Here is a 17385-nt window from a genome sequence, read left to right as displayed (position 1 = left end):
CAGTCAAACTTTGATAGGATTTCAGTCTTAAGATCAAACAACACTGTGATAATATGATGTACACTGGAAAGAACCTTCAGCAATTTTATGCCTGGGTTAACATGTATTTGCCTGTTGTGGGAGGAGAAGAGTCAGAATTCAGACTTGATTCAGAGGAGAGAGAGATACTTTGCTTAAATTGACCTTTTCTGATGGCCACTGTCGTCCTTCTGTTAAATAACTAATCTTACCAGTCCTGTAGAAATTTGCTTGATTGTATTTAATGAACGGATATTTATTTTTAAAAAAAATTAAATTGTATACAGAGCACAAATGGCATAAGTCTGGCAGCATATGCATTTCCACAAAAATAGATATTTTAAACCTTTATAACTCCTGTAAAAAGAACCAAATACCCATATACAAAATTAAAGATAAATTAAGAGATTATCAAGTCCCATTTTTATGATTTTATTTACTATAAATATTTCATCAAGTAAAAATGCTATCCATATCTTTTCACTTACGGTTAAAGCAGAAGTGATATTTTCTTCAGTAACTGAAGCTGTTTCCTAACCTAAAACAGAAATTTAAAAATACACGATTTAATGTTTTCTTAGCACTGTTATTAGCCTCAACATTTCAGACACACTAATAAAAATAATCTAAATAGAAATTTCTTGTTTAGCTGATTACAGATAAACACTTAAAATATCAGGCCCCACATTCAATCCACTACAACATTTTAAAAATGATTCCTGGTCTGCTTAAAGATGAAAACATTGTGCGCTACATAATACCATGGCAGCAGCAGCAGGTTCCTTATCACAGGTTTGCAAACACATTTCATCTAATTGATGAGCTTTTGTTTAAACAAGAATGGATATGCATGCAGTCAAGAAATTCTAAGCAACATATAGCCCAAGTGACCAGGCTACTAGGTAAAAACAGTTTACAGTATTTAGAATTGCATTGTTTTTCACTAACTCAGTATTCATTTTGCAAAACTATTTTAATTTTTAAAGACATGTCCACTATATTAGGTTCCATCCTGCTCCCTCTGAAGTCAATGGCAAAACTCCCACAGATTTCAATTAGAGCATTGGGCCCCTGAAAATAAATGCTTACTTATTGTGCTTTGGAAAGCACTGTCTTTTAACTCATGTAAAATCATGCATTATTGTATAAATAATTTGTGGATCTAACAAGCTTGTATGCAATATTTAGAACTGACATACATTTATAGTGGTCTTAGTCACACGTATCACACATTACTATATCATGTATTGCATATGCAATAAAAAACAAAACAAAACACACTATGTATAACTACAAGCTTTATGGGTGATCTTACTATGTTGTATGTTTATTCCATGTTGTTGAGAACTGAGAAAACACTTTCATTTTACTGTGTCATAAAAAATGAATTAGATTTCTTGAATACAGTATACAATCAGAAAGCACTTGGTTCTGACCTCATTTGTGATACAAATCTTTTTTTAAAATTTTTTCAAAAGCTAATGGTATGTGATTTTACATCCCGACGACATGAGAAAGTCAATGCCTTGTCTGTGCTTACTGATATTCACGGTCATGTTTTAATAATACCAAAAAAGGTTCCAAAATATAGATATTAAACCTTTTTCCTCGTACAGGTATCTTTTAAAGATGCCGGTAGGCACTAGCTCTGTCAATAAAGTTAATTGGCAAACTGTCTGTCAATATATGGATTATGACAAGCTTTCCTAGAAATTTATATAAAAATCCACTTAAAGTACAACCATAATATATTTCAACAGGATTCTGTGCTTCCCTGGAATTTATAAAGAGAAAGTCTTCCAGTCTTCAAATATTATGATACAGATAAAAAGCAACTAGACAGATTCAATAAATGTTAAAATTTGATTAAAAAAAAAAGAGTAGGGAATGGAGGGTTGGAGTGTGTGTCTGATGGTTTTTGATGTTTTGTTTTTGATGGAAATGGGAAATAAAAGTGTAACTACAGAAAGAACAATGAATATGTTACATAGCAGCATAAAGGAAATTCCACACTTCCCAGGATGGAAAATTCATTATAAAAACTTAAATACATGTTTCCATGGAATACACAGAAATGGAGATCCCAGCACTATACAGGATAATATACAGAGATTCCAGGAAACTATACTGCTTAATCACGGATTCCACTGAGACAACTTTATTGCCTGTTTGCGCTAGCTAATCCTTTCCATAAATCCTCTGTCCTTAATTGTGACAGAAACAGCGAGTTGCTTTCGAAGATACCTTCATAGGAACCTGTCCATTTCCAGGTCTAAGTGAAATCGTCCTTTTGAGAGCGATCCGTGTGTTGCCACCCACAAGCGCCCCAAGAGCTCCCTAGGTTCCCCTCCAGCAGAAGTTGCTGTTAGCTGCCTGCACTGCACTGCAGTGGGTGCAGCCCAAGCGAGGCGAGGCGGGTGGGCCACCAGCAGCGCTCATCTGGTTGTCTGTGTAGATTTCCCCCGTGTTGTGCTAACGCCCCCCTCCCCCGCAATCCCTCGCTTCTTGTACGTGCACGCTCCTCACTCAGCCTAACTCGGAGCGCAGGATGCTGTCAATCCCTGCTGGGTGATCTCAACATCTCTCGAGGAGACGATCCTTCCCCCCCCAAACCCTCCCCACTTTGCGCACAGATGTTACGTGGCAGCCCCGGCCAGCATGACTCAGCCCGCCAGCTTCCCACCCCATCGGCACCAAGCGAGTCCTGCAGTCCCAGGCACGCGCACAGCTCCCCGGGGGGCTACAAGGAGGAGATACGCGCGTGCATCGCCTCCTTGAAGTCCCCTGGGGAGTTCTGCCGGGGCACGTTTCCTCCTCCCTCCCTCCCTCCTTTTATCCCTCTCTCCAGACAGCATCTCCCTCCCGCCGCCCTTCTGTGCTGCAGTCCCGTAAACCAAACCAGGGAGATCGGTCCTCAACACCCACTCAGGCCAGCCACGGATTTTACTGGGACTTTTGCCATGGGTAACCGCCCGCCCCTCGCGCCCCTCCAACAACAACAGTTTAAGGGACTTCAGGATCTGGTCCCCAAAGCAACTGGAAACCAAACAACTTTGCACGCTTCAGGAAACTCCTTCCGCTGAAGCAGCAAAGGCGAGGAACAGGGGAGGGGATGTGAAATCTACACTACAGAACATCCCAGCCAACCTGAGCCACGAGCCTTGCAGGCAGCCTAGACAGGGGGAAATGCAGGGCGGTTTTCACAAGGCGCGTTGTGACTGGGGTTGTTGTTGACTATCTATTTGCAGAGTGCGAACAACCCGACCCGCTCTTTCCCCACGCATTTGAGCGCGTCTGCACCCTTCCATGCGTCTTCCTTCTTCACCACTTGCCCCTCTGCAGCTTTCCCTCTGCGCCCCTAAAGCATCTTTACCACGGGAGCCTTGCAGTCTCTGCCCCCCCGGACAGGTTTACTACGTAAAAGCAGTGCCAGGCTTAACAGAGGGAGGCTAGTCAGTTGCAGAGGCAGGCTTGAGTTGCTCTTCACACGGCAGGGAAAGGCAACCTGGCTGATCCCATAGCCCCCCGCAGCTGCATAGCAGCAACTGCCCAAGATTGTTCTGAACAGCCGAAGTCAGATCGCCAAGAGAACCCAGCTAGATACGGCTGGAAACCATCACCAGCTGCAGCCCACCCGCGGGTGACTGCCCCGGAAAGCAAAGCCGCTCGCTGCTGGGAAAAAGTTGGAGCCCTTCCCCGCCCGGCCGAGGCACGCACGCAAACAGGAAAAGTTGCCCCGCAAGCAGGATTAGCCGCCATCCCCCGTGAATTCTTAGGCGCGCCACTTACCTGCTGGGACACACCGAGACCCCCCCCCTGCCAGTGCCCGCACCAAGCAGCAGCCGCCTCCCGGGTGCGGAGCGTGTCACTTTTCTCCTGCCTCCGGAGCTCGGCTCGGCGGCGCTGCTGGCGGTGGAGGAGCCTCTTTCCTGGAGGAGTCGCCGCCGGGCGTGAGAGAGCCAGAGGAAGGGCGGACAAGGGATCGGTGTGGGCTGCACGTTTGCAGTCCTCCCTCTGCTGCAGTGCTGGAGCCGGGGAGAGGGAGGTAAAGGCGAGGAGAGCGGAGTCACAGGGAGGCAGCAGCGCACGATCAATAATTGACGGCGTGGGAGTGGGCAATCTCGGCTAACGCAAGCAGACAGGTTCCTCCGCGGCGAGATTGGGACATTGCAAGATAGCACATGGGCTGTGCGGGAAACCCCCGGTAAAGTGCACTCCCCCTGGGCGGGAAATCCGCACACATCTACACCGGCACTTAGTCCATAAGTTAATATTGCGTTAGAGGTAACAGCAGGGAAGGCGGTTTGTGTCCAGGCACTTCAGCAGGCTCTTGCCAATCCCAAGTGTTTCTGAGTGGCTGCTCTTTCTATTAGGATTTTCATAACGCTATAAATTTGTGGCATGTCTGTACAGCGCCTTGCACGAAGACAGAAATTAGGGACCCTATGCTGTAACCTCTATTCTCTCTGTAGTCCAGTGATTTGAGACTTCTGTGAGTCAGCACTACTCCTCCCAGGAATGACCCCCCTTATTTGGCGTAAAAAAAACACATTAAAAAAACTAAAAAAAAAACAAAACTATTTCTAATGCAGAATCATCTAAGGGCCCCAAACCAGCATTAGAGCTCTGTTGTGCTAGGCATTGTACAACAAATTACACAACAACGACAGTCCTCCCCTCGAAAACTTTACATGTGTTTTGAGTAGACAAGCCTTAGCTGAAGTGTCAGAACTTGCTTCTGAGAGGAAACCAGAAACTCTGGAAAACCTTTCCATGCCGTAGACCCACTACCTTTTTCTTTTTTAATTTAATACTGAAACTTAGCAAAAAGCTTTACTAACAGAGAATCTATAAAGTAAATCCATTGTCTTTAGTCCATTTAAATTAAAGTTACCATGCTCAGATTTCCCCCCCCACACACACATTGGGCTTGATTGTCCATTGCTTTGCAGCTTGTGTAGTCATTTACACTTGTGGAGAACAGGCATTAGAATGGTAGCATTTTACACTCATCTTTCATAGGTGTTAATGACTACACAAGTTGTATATGGAGGAGAATCAGATCCACCCTGTCCAGCACTGAGAACTAGTGTATAATTGACACCTGATCTGCATATAGCATCACCAAAATGAAGTGAAGGAAACTGTGAACAGAGCAGATAGGGAACAACCCACAGATATTTCAATAGACTTTTCCATTAGATTATTCAAAAGAAAATGGCTCAGCTACAACTAAGACCATAGAAAGGGGCTAAAGACAACAAGGCCAGTATCAAATACCCTCTTTTTTTGGGGGGGGGCAATTCTGGCTAAGTATACTATGATCCTAAGAGCACTCCAGTGACACATGATATTTACCCAAAAGATGGCATGTTGTTAGAAAACTAACAACTCACTGATCATTAATATTCCTGTGTGGATTATGTACAGTTAACCCACAAAATAATTTTACAGATGTTCTAGAAATGTGGCTAAAATGTGTTTAAACCAGGCAGGTCAGGGGGAGTTCATAAACAGGTTTTCCCTAGCCAAAGGAAAGAGACCAACACCTCAAACTGATGTGGCCAAATTCACCGGGCAATTCATTTGTATTGGAAGTTGCAGGGAAAGATCATTTGTGTTGTAAAAATTACCAGTGGGGAAGGAACTTGCATGGTATCTACACACAACAGGGGACAGCAATTTTATCTGGGATACCTTTCAGAAGAACACATTTAAAAAAAATGTACTGGACTATAAAGAGAGAGGGAGCAAACCCCTAAGTTATCTTTCACCTGAGGAGACAAAGAAACAGCATTTTGAGCTCTGTAAAGGGTCCTGGCTAAAAAACTGGCCAGTCATGCTGGAAGAAAGACAGGGGAGAAACTTCTTTGAACAAAGGACTCTAGTTTGTTAAGTTAGACTGAAATTTTTAAAATCACATTCTTGCTTTTGTTTGTTTATTACCATTTCTATCTTTATTAATAAAAGGACTCAGGTGTAAGTGATATTAAATATAATGGACTTAGTTTATAATAAAAAGTAAAGTATCTCAGTGCTTTGATTGAAATAGAGCCCCAGTTAAGGTAATAAGCTGCTGTATACTGTCTCTTTAAAGAAGCAGTGAATTTGATATGGTTTTGAGAGAGTTCCAGTAAGAAGGAGCTGTGCATGGCAGAAAATCTTCCCTGAGGAACTCAGGAATTGGGGTTTCCTGATTGTTACCTGCTGGGCAAGGTTTGCACTAACAGAGTCCTGAAGAGTATTGCTGGAAGGGCTGAAAAGCTGATGTGTAAGGGAGCCGAGACCACTTGCTGAGGTTAAGAAGGGTAACTCAGTAACTCACAATTTGGGGAACCTCAGCAGGCTCTCACATATTGAGTCTTCTAGACAGTTAAAAGTAATTTCATGTATAACACCCTCCCCTGAGCCTTCATGCCTATATTTTTGGGCTTACATTCATGTTTTCTCTCCTCTGTTGCTGTGAGAAAGACTCACACAAACAGCAAGGGAAATTGACTGAATGGCTACTAAGGGGAAACAGTGAATGGGTCTATATACAGAGTGCTGTCAAATGCACAACCCAACCCCGGAAAAAAAAAAAAAAAAAAAAAAAAGAAAAAAAATCCTTTTCCTGCTAATCTCTTTCTGTTATAGTAATCTTAGGTATTACTTGCACGGATAGTAACAATTCTAGTCAGAAGTACGAGTTAAAATAGCTCTGATCATTTAAAAACCCCCCACAAAATCCAATTTTAGAATATACAATAATATTCTAAAGGAAAACAAAACAGATTCCCAAGTTCTCAGCAACAAAAGGAAGTATTGCACGGTCATCATCATCACTGCATAAACAAGAAATGCAGCAAAAAATGTCTTCAATTCAATTCATTATGGTCTAATTGAATTGGATATATTTCTGAATACAAAATGCATCTTGCATTTGATTTTACAAAGTACTACAAAAGAACCACTTTAGCTGAAGTAGCATGATCAAGAAGGAAGGCATGTGTCTAGTGAGCAAATACAGGAGAAACTCCTGATAAAATTCCTTTAGAATAAGTTTTGGAACTCTACAGCAGTTTTGTAGGTCGTATCTAAGTCCTACAGAAAAGAAATCATTCTCAAACTAAAGAGCAAAAGGAGGCCCATAAGGCCTTTTAACCAATAGTGAAAGGCCATTGCAGCAGCCATCTTGCTCCTCTCCTATCTCATTGGCCTGGGACAGCTCTATCAGAGAGCTTTTAGAGTCACATTCTACGAAAACAGACTGATTCCCTACAAGTGTCTCTTTTCTAAAGGCAAAAGGCGAGACTTTATCTACAAAAATAAAGCTTCTGGATAGACACATGAGCAAGGTGGAGCAGCATGGGAGCAAGATGATGGCAAATGAAGATCAATGCTGATAAATGCAAAGTAATGCATATTGAAGGGGGGAAATTAAACTACTCACATACAGTTAGTTTAGAACCTTGTAAAGGTATCAACTCAAGAATGGGACTTGGCCGACAGCTCAAGGAAGATCTCTGCTCAATGTGCAGCTGCGGTCAAAAAGGCAAACAAAATGTTAAGATGTATAAGAAATGGGGATGGAGAATAATACAAGAAGTATTATGCCTTTTATGTAAATCAATGGCATGGCCTCATCTGGAGTACTCCATACAGAACTGGGCACCCCATCTAAAACAGGATACTGCAGAACTAGAGGGAGTTCAGAGAAGAGCGATGAGAATGATCACAGAAAAATTCCCATATGAAAAGATTGAAAAAATTGTGTTTCTCACTTCCAGGGATGGGTGCATATATTCAGTAGTGATGGGTTCTTCAATCACCATAGTATAGTAGGCAAAGTCAAATGGATTGACTGGCTAGGAGGACTCTCCAGATAACTTCTCCCTCTAGGAGAAGGCCCCAGGATCTCCCAGTCAACAGAACTGGCACATGGTAAAACATTGGGGCCCCAGTTACCTCCCATCCTCTCCTTCACCAGCCAAGGTATCACAAAGGGGGGGGGGGGGAGAGAAGTAGGGAGGGCTACATGTTTCCAGGACTCCCTCTCCTTGCCAGTGGGATGCTGTGGTCAGGACCCCTCCCCTCTCTTCCTCAGGAGTCCAGAGAACCGCTAGGGACACAGAGTAATTTTCTCCCTTTGCCTCCCCTTCCCTTTGTAGCAGGATCTCGGCAGTCATTTGGAGTCAGATTTCATATGTTACAGGCAGCAATTTTAGAACAGGCTCCTGGCCTGCCTTCTTGGGGTCCCTCTCAGAATCCCCTCAGTGGAAAAACATAGGCATAAGAGATGAAAGCCAATGACTTCAAATCCTTGTTCCTCTCTCCTGGTAGTCATCCCTCTAAGTGGGCTATGGGTCACAAATGCAGACATACAGCAAATAAATCCTTCAGGATCCCTAGGAACTGCTGTTCCCTGCACAGTTTTTCCAAGTTATTCTGAGTAACCCAAGAATAGCAAAAGGCTATCTCCCCTGAGCACTCACCAAAAGATTAAAAAAGGGATGATGAGGCAGTGAAGGTAAAAAACTGACCCTTATACTCCTGTCCCAGCCACCCAGCTTATGGCTGCAAAGGCAGAATGGTAAACACAGCAAAGAGAAAGCATCTGTCCCAAATCTCCCCTTCCCCCCAAAAAAGTGTTTTAAAAAATTCTGTAGTGTCTATTAGTCAAAAGCATTCTTGGTTGCTTTACCCAAAGCAGGCATGCAGTTTTATCAATTCTTGTAAAGGACAATGTCCTTCCCATTGAAGGGGATTTCCTACCCAAAGTTTTCACTGACAGAAGGGTGGAATCATTTCCCCACAGAGACTATGCTGCAGTATCAGCAGCACCTGGAGCCTCAGTGAAGGCCACTTTTTGCACCAGAGCAATACTTGGTTCTACTGAGTCCCAGCTCTCTGACAAGACCACAAAGCTGAAAAATGCTGAGGGGTTGGGATCCTCCTTAAAGAGAATTTCCCCAACATCTGCTCTAGTTTCAGATGCCTCACTTGATGCTTTCAGGTCCTCCGCCAGCTCGATGGTGTCCAGTGCAGTGACAAGACAGCATCTCTGGCTAAGGGCATGGAAGGTGGATATTTCTGCAAGACCATTTTTGGTAGCAAACCCATATTCACAAGATCCATTTTTTCAGGAAACCAATCCAAAAAGCCACATCCAAAGCACAGGACAAAAATAATGACAGTGATAGCAAAACAAAGTTTTAAAGCCATTTTTCTGTTTTAGGCAGCTATTCCAGGGCTAAGGAGCTTCATATATATTTGATGATGTTGAAGAAGGACAAGTGCAGAGTCCTGCACTTAGGATGGAAGGATCCCATGCACTGCTACATGACCAGGGACCAACTGGCTAGGCAGCAATTCTGCAGAAAAGAACCCAGGGGTTACAGTGGACAAGAAGCTGGATATGAGTCAAGAAGGCTAGCGGCATATTGGACTGCATTAGTAGGAGCATTGCCAGCAGATCGAGGGAAATGTGTATTCCCTTCTATTCAGCACTGGTGAGGTCTCATTTAGAATATTGTGTCCAGTTTTGGGCCTCTCACTACAGAAAGGATGTGGACAAATTGGAGACAGTCCAGTGGAGGGCAACAAAAATGATTAGGGGGTTGGAGCATATGACTTATGAGGAGACTGAGGGAAGTAGGCTTGTTTAGTCTGCAGAAGAGAAGGATGAGGGGGAATTTGATAGCAGCCTTCAGCTACCTAAAAGGGGTTTTCAGGGAAGATGGAGCTAGGCTGTTCTCAGTGGTAGTAGAGGACAGAACTAGGAGCAGTGGTCTCATGTTGCAATGGGGGAGGTCTAGGTTGGATATTAGGAAAATCTTTTTCACTAGGAGAGTGGTGAAGCACTGGAATGGGTTACCTGGAGGGCGGGGGCGGGGGTGGAATCTCCATCCTTAGATGTTTTTAAGGTGCGATTTGCCAAAGCTCTGGCTGGGATGATTTAATTGGGGTTGGTCCTGATTTGAGCAAGGGGTTGAAGTAGCTGACCTCCTGAGATCCCGTCCAATCCTAATCTTCTCGGATTCTATGAAAAGAAAAGTAATTAGTCATCACCTGGCACACAGAATCTGAAAGTCTAGAGGCCCAACCCCCCACATGTAGTGAATCCCTTGTTCAGACTGTGTGTTTCTCTATCTGACCTCCTCAGTCAGTTCCCAGGTGAGAGAGATCCCAGTTTCCTATAGAAGTCAACGCTTTATCCCCTCTACCTCACACCTTCCAGTCCTTTGTTCTTGAGCTGGGACCTTTGTTCAGCTTCCCTGCTGAGAAATGGATGAAATCCATCTGTCTCTGGATCTTTGGTTGCTACATGTCATTCTCCTGGTGGCTGGAAAAACTGAGAAGACCATAGAAAACCCAGTGATTTAGGATCAGCCTCAGCCAGTACTTTTTAATGACCCAGTCTGGGTCAGAGAGCTGGGTGACTGACTGACTGATGTGCGTGCTTCTTAGCCTACCTCGAAAACAAAATGAGCTTCCCCCCAGGTAGCCATGCAAAATATACAGGAAACTAAGGCAGTCATAGGATTCATAAAAATATTACAGAAAACTCCCACTTCGTCACACTCCCTTCCTCAATCCATCCAAGAAAGTGGTTATGCTCGGCAAAGCTATTATCTCCAAATCGGGGCGGTAGAACCTGTTCTAGGCCAGACCGATATCAGGGCAGGGGCTTATAAGCCATACTGTTCTTGGTTCCAAAGAAATCAGGGGAGGACAGGGCTGTCTTGGATTTTAAGACACTCAACAAGCCAATCCATTTCCACAAGTTCAAAATAAACACTGCTCACGTCCATCATGGATTTCCTAACCTCTGTGCACATGGGGGGGGGGGGGGTGGGGTGTATTTCCACATTCCTATACTTCCATCTACAGATGGTACCTGAGATTTACATACATCACAATCCACCATCTCTGAACCAGATTGCCTGTTTTTAGACAGGTCACTTTAAATGGGGCGGAGGGAAATGAAGACATGTAGGATATTCCAATGATGTGTTCTCAATCTTACTGAAGTCCAGAAAGTTTTCCACCAATTCTCGGCATACAATAATATGAAGATTTGATTTCTGATGCATATCAGAAAACACATAGCAGGATCAGTATTAGTTAAATTACTCCTAGAATTCTTACAGGTAGGCCTGTCCCTGGAGCTACAGTATAACTCAAATGTTGGTTATACATTCAGTTTTGGCAGTCAAAGCTTAACCTACCCCATCACCCACATGTAAAAAAACAAACACACACAATCCTCAAAGTTACCATCCCATCAGACGACCTCCTATTCACAGGGTAATTCAATGGGATGTTTCCTAATATTAAATGCACTTTCAGGTCCACCTTTCTAACTATTTCTGAAGTGTCACTATATTTCCTGATAATTAATGTTACCCTTTGCAAGGGTGTTATGGTCACAAGAAAGGTATCAGAGTTGGGAACTCACTCCATGCGCTTCAAAACTGTTTTTCCATAAGAGACAGGGTGGTACTACATTCAAACCCTTCATTCATTCCCTAGGATAATTTCCTTCTCCATGAATTCCAGGAGATTTCACTCCCCTCTTTTTTGCCCAAATCCAACCCACCCAAAAGCAAAAGTTTTGGCACACTTCGGATTGCTGCATGGCAATTAAAATCTTTAAGAGAACAAAGTCCTTCAGTGAAAACTTCACTTTGTTCACTCTATACACCACAGAGTAAGTGGACAGAAAGCTCCCAGGTTCTCCATAGCAAGATATATTAGGGGAGGATTTTCCAGGGAACATAAATTAAAGGATAATCTCTCCCATTCAACATTATGTTCAAGTGGGAAGAAATGTGAAGAAAAATCAAGCCTTCCTAGTGAAGAGAGAGAATTGAAATCAGCTTTGTAAAATACAACACAGTGTCAGACAGGTAGCTAGCAACGATGGAACACCAAAACACACTAGAATCCTTGGAATTTTTTTGTTTTTGTTTTTAAAAGAACAATGTTGACCCTCCATAAGCAAACCAGAAGCGTGAGTCTCTCCTTAATATATTTTAAGTGCAAGTTATGGGTGATAAAATGCCATAGGATTCAGAAATATATATTTCTTTTAACTTACAACCTACTAACTGAGCCCATAGCTAGTCTATTTAACCAGCTGTTATCCTTGCTCTTCCATCTCCTCCTCTCCAATCGTTTGTTATACCTGGCAGCAGTGTCTTGTCTGAATCCTGCAAAGACTTAGAGAGTGGTTAATTTTACACGCAGTGAGTAGTCCTATTAAAGTCAGTATTAAACATGTGTGAAACTTTTTGCAAGCTCAGAACCTTACATTGTACTGTAATTTCTTTTGGACAGGGATGGCCTCTTATTACAGCCCCAATCCTGCAAATACTCCTGCTGATTTAAACAGGACTGCACATGGTAGTATAATTAAGCACACACATACGTGTTCAGAGGATTGTGGGTTAAGTGTTTGTACAGTGCCCTGACCGAGGCTGCTGGGCCCTACTTCATTTCAAATAAGCAAGCAACCAACCAACCAAGTCAGCTACAACAAGACAAAAGTAGGGACTACAATTATTGCTACAATTTCAGATAATTGAGACAGAAAATCAGACCAGCAGCTGCGGAGTTGTCAGGGGAAGACTTAAAAGCACAAGGTAACAAAATTTTAATTTTCCTCAGATCTTAGCCCAGCCACACAACCTGCAGGACAGAGCTAATAGAGGCAAGCACAGCTTTCCAAAAAGAAAAGACATTGCAGCTGCAACTTTTTACCCTGCAAGGCTCAGAATGGGCTATAAAAGTAAAACTTACACTTTTGGGATGGGATTGACATTAGCTTATCTGAAATCAGGAAGGACACAATCACAAACCTCTGAGGACGGTCATTTGCAGGAACAGAAACTGGAGTTTGATTAAGAGAGTTGTTTACGAGAAGAGTGCTCTATTAGAAATTAGGAGCACTTTAAAGATTTGCTGCATTTGTATCATATTTTGGTTTCATACTGTAGTTTTCATAAAGCTTCCCACCAAGAGGTGCTCCCCTCTGTTGATATATGATACTGTATCCAGTAATTTGCATAATGATGGTTAGCCACATCTGCATTGATATATTAAAGTGATGATAAAAAGAATGACCAGAGAAAAAGTAATGTTGGGCAGACAAATAAAATTCACCTTTTAAATTGATCTGTCTAGAACTGATGCATTCACCCTAGTTTATGCTAGTCCTCAGTAATTATAGGTTTCCTATGGATTTAGATGTCACAAAGGCATCCAGTCATAAGTGAAAATGATCAAAGGAAACTCTACTCTACAAGTGGTGAAATCAAGTACATTCTCAAGTGATATTATTAGGAGCAACATTATCCATTGGTTCAGGTACCATACCAAGAGAAGTTCTATTGGCATCTGAATTCTGTTGAACATTGTAAATATATGAAGCAATAGGTATTTCTCCCTCAGGACACGGGCACTTTTGTTTCTGTACTGTTGCTTTCTGGTAATCTCAAAAGCGGATTCAGAAGAGGCAATTGGATCTTGGCAGACAGAGAATGGACTTAGACTCAGGAGACTCTAGTCTAGGCATTTCTGCTAACCAGCTGTGTGACCTTGGGCATGTCACTTCAAATTTCCTGTGTCTTTGCTTCCCCTATCCCTCTTTTTCCATCTTGCTTGTTTAGGATGTACACTCTTAAAAGATTCTCATCTCTGACTATTGAGAAGTGTCTAGCAAAGGTGTGCCCTAATCTTATAACTAAAATAGTAACTCACTCAGCTCTAAGTACAATAAGGGAGCAAGGCCTCAATCCAGCAAATACTAAAGCATGAACTAACTACGCACTGTGAATTGTCCTACTGGAGTCCATGGGATTACTCATAATGCAAAAAGTTAAGCGCACATTTAAATCTTCACAAGATTGAGGCCTGAATTTGCAACATGATAAATGCCAGGTTTTTTTCCTGATGGTAGCTAGTGCTTTAACTCAGACAAGTTGTCAGTAACTCACTATGGTCCAATATACTGACATGTTTTACCAGCAGCTGTATTAAATTTGAGAGGAGTTCTGATTCATACTACATATTTTATTTTGAAATCAGCTTCTCTTTAAATCATCATAATGATGCTTTTGTCTTCATTTGCTCTTGTTCAAATTATGTTTGGCATGCTTCATGTGCAATTTGGAGAGGTTCACCCCTATGGGTTTCCATAGTACTAGAGCATGGTTCAGGTTAAGGTCACAGGATTGGATCAAGCAGGTTTGGAATACATCTCCAACATATCACCTGTGCTTTAACATTAAACAGTTATGAGAGCAAAGGAAATCCATGTAGTGTTCAAGTTCCATTTAATATGGCGATCCCCTAGGCAAGATTGATTGCTGTTTTAATCTCTGTGCCCAGACATTCTGCTTCATTTATTTTCAGGTATATATTGTCATGACTCTGTGTTCTATGCCTAAAAGTCATACTGCAGTGCCAAGAAGCTCACTATGGACAGGGGCTGCTCCCCTGTCAGATGTAAGGTACATGTCTGACCAAGCTTTCTTCCAGGACTTGGATGCTGTTACTTATGACATGGTGGAGTGAACAATCCATTTAGGGAAATACATAAGTCTACAGAGATGAACAGGTACATTTTCTCCCTTGAAGCTTTTGGCAGGGGCCCTGTGCAGTCAAACATGGGCAAATTCCCCAGGTTACTGTGAAGATACCAGGACCAAAAATTTCCACAAATTTCTATTGACTAGGTTTTAATGTATACCCCATCAGACATGACTTCACGCATTAGATGACATCCTCTCATCCAGACCCGTGGATCTATATTTGACATATTTCAGTGATTTCTAGATGACTAGGTAATGTATAATTACATAAGTGAAGTAACCACATAATGGCACATCTGTGATTATACATGATGTAGGAGTTCTCCAAGGTCTAGAGGTGGCCTTTCTCACAGGAGAGGCAAATCCCATCTCCAGCCTAGATGATGTAGACAGAGGTCTGTGAAGGGAGGGTCATGGAAATTTCTTTACTACAATCTCTGTCCTCAGGAGAGCAGTGTCATTCACTTCAATAGTACTATTCATATAAGGGTTTGCATGATGAAATATCTGAATTGGAATAGAAGAGACTACTGCAGCGTTATCCCTCTGTAAAATAGCCTTGTTAGTATATCATGAATCATGGAAGATTAGGGTTGGAAGGGACCTCAGGAGGTCAAGTCTAATCCCATGCTCAAAACAGGACCAACCCCAATTAAATCATCCCAGCCAGGGCTTTGGCAAGCTAGGCCTTAAAACCTCTAAGGATGGAAATTCAACCACTTCCCTAGGTAACCCATTCCAGTGCTTCACCACCCTCCTAGTGAAAAAGTTTCTCCTAATATCCAGCCTAGACCTCCTCCACTGCAACTTGAGACAATTGCTCCTTGTTCTGTCACCTGCCACCGCTAAGAATACCCTAGCTCCATCATCTTTGGAGTACCTTAGCCTTCAGGTAGTTGAAGGCTGCTATCAAATCCCCCCCCCCCCACTCTTCTCTTTTGCAGTCTAAACAAGCCCAATTCCCTTAGCCTCTCCTCATAAATCATGTGCTCCAGCCCCCTAATCATTTTTGTTGCCTCCACTGGTCTCTCTCCAATTTGTCCACATCTTTTCTTTAGCGGGGAGCCCAAAATTGGACACAATACTCCAGATGTGGCCTCACCAATGCCAAATAGAGGGGACTACTCCCTTCCCTCGATCTGCTGGCAATACTCCTACTAATATATTACATAAGAAATGAAATATGGGATACCTGAATTAAAGTATTTAAGCTTCTTCCCCCCCATACAAGAAACATGCCCCCCCCTTTTGAAATAACTGATCAGCACAAGGCCTTAAAGCTGGCTTTTCAGCTGTCATATGCCACCTAGGCTACAGCATGCTTCAGTCAAAACAAAAATTGTAACAAGCCTTTCACTTTACTGATGGGCATGCCAAAGTGTCATAAGATGTTACAGACCCAGCTCACATTTTTATAAACTATTCACATGCAAGTGAATTCTCTAACATATGGTGTTTGGAGATAGAAATTGTCTTCATTTCTTTTAACTAATAGATTAATAACTAGCACTGAATTATACCAAGGCTACTTTTTAAAGTGAAGAGTATTAACCGTCTCTCTCACAGATGAAAGCCTACATACTGTAGAGGGATTTCTGTAAATAATCCCTTCTTTAGATTATGGATGCACAGTCCTGACAGTCTCACAAATCATGCATATGATGACCCTGAGTGCTGAATTTTGCATTTGTATTGCTGAAATAGTTGAAAGATGTGTAATTCACAAGTTGACAGAAAGCTCCCTATCATTTTTCAATGCATCTGAAGAGGCTCACATGCATTTTTTAATTCTAGTAAGTACTAGGAATATATTGCATTGGTGAAATGTGCCATGATATGCTACGTTGACATAGGACTTAGCCCAGTAAACCATAATACTAACACTTCTGTTTGGATTGTCCTCCCTCTCAGGGATCTTTAAAACACAGGCATGTGAAATAAGTGTATCTGTCCCAATCCATTTTTTGGAGGAGAACAGCTGTATCCTGACAACTACTACAATTTGAAGAATAGAATTGTGGTTTGTTCTTCACACACATACACTGTTTCACGGCTTGGTGCTACGTGTGTAGAGCTGAGATCAGAATCATACCATAAGAATCTAAAATTGTAAAGCTAAAACAGTAACAAAAAAGGATTTACAAATAGATCCAACCAAAAACAAACAGCAAAGTGAACATATGGGGATGGACTAAAAATTGAGATTAATATGAGAAAAGACATCCAGTTAGAGATCAGAAATCCTGTAGTCATCATAGAATCCTAGAAGATTAGTGTTGGAAGGAACCTCAGGAGGTCATCTAGTTTCAACACAGGCCCAACCCCAACTAAATCATCCCAGCCAGGGCTTTGGCAAGCCAGGCCTTAAAAACCTAAGGATGGAGATTCCACCACCTCCCTAGGTAACCCATTCCAGTGCTTCACTCCTCTCCTAGTGAAAAACTTTTCCCTAATATCCAACCTAGACCTCCTCCACTGCAACTTGTGACCATTGCTCCTAGTTCTGTCATCTGCCACCACGGAGAACAGCCTAGCTCCATCCTCCCTGGAACCCTCTTTCAGGTAGTTGAAGGTTACTAATAAATCCCTCCTCACTCTTCTCTTCTGCAGAAGAAACAAGCCTAGTTCCCTCAGCCTCTCCTCATAAGTCATATGCTCCAGCAACCTAATAGTTTGTTGCCCTCTGCTGGACTCTTTCCAATTTGTCCACATCCTTTCTGTAGTGGGGGGCCCAAAACTGGACACAATACTATAAATGAGGCCTCACCAGTGCCGGATAGAGGGAAATAAT

The 17385-nt window shown here is 42.5% G+C and overlaps 1 protein-coding gene across 1 annotated transcript in view; it reads right to left on the bottom strand.

Annotated features, from left to right (window-relative positions):
• SV2C (synaptic vesicle glycoprotein 2C) overlaps positions 1-17385 on the bottom strand; it is a 214589-nt gene that overhangs the window by 180232 nt on the left and 16972 nt on the right. Inside the window, exon 2 of the mRNA XM_067568724.1 lies at positions 507-556. The gene's annotated coding sequence lies outside the window, so the exon portion shown is untranslated. The remainder of the gene's footprint in view (positions 1-506; positions 557-17385) is intronic.

The sequence above is a fragment of the Emydura macquarii genome, unplaced genomic scaffold (assembly GCF_026122565.2).
Source record: "Emydura macquarii macquarii isolate MOO-44397 ecotype Brisbane River unplaced genomic scaffold, CSIRO-AGI_Emac_v2 contig_2897, whole genome shotgun sequence".
Taxonomy (NCBI): Eukaryota; Metazoa; Chordata; order Testudines; family Chelidae; genus Emydura; species Emydura macquarii.
Note: the sequence above shows the minus strand (reverse complement) of the source record. Positions and strands in the feature narration are given on the sequence as shown.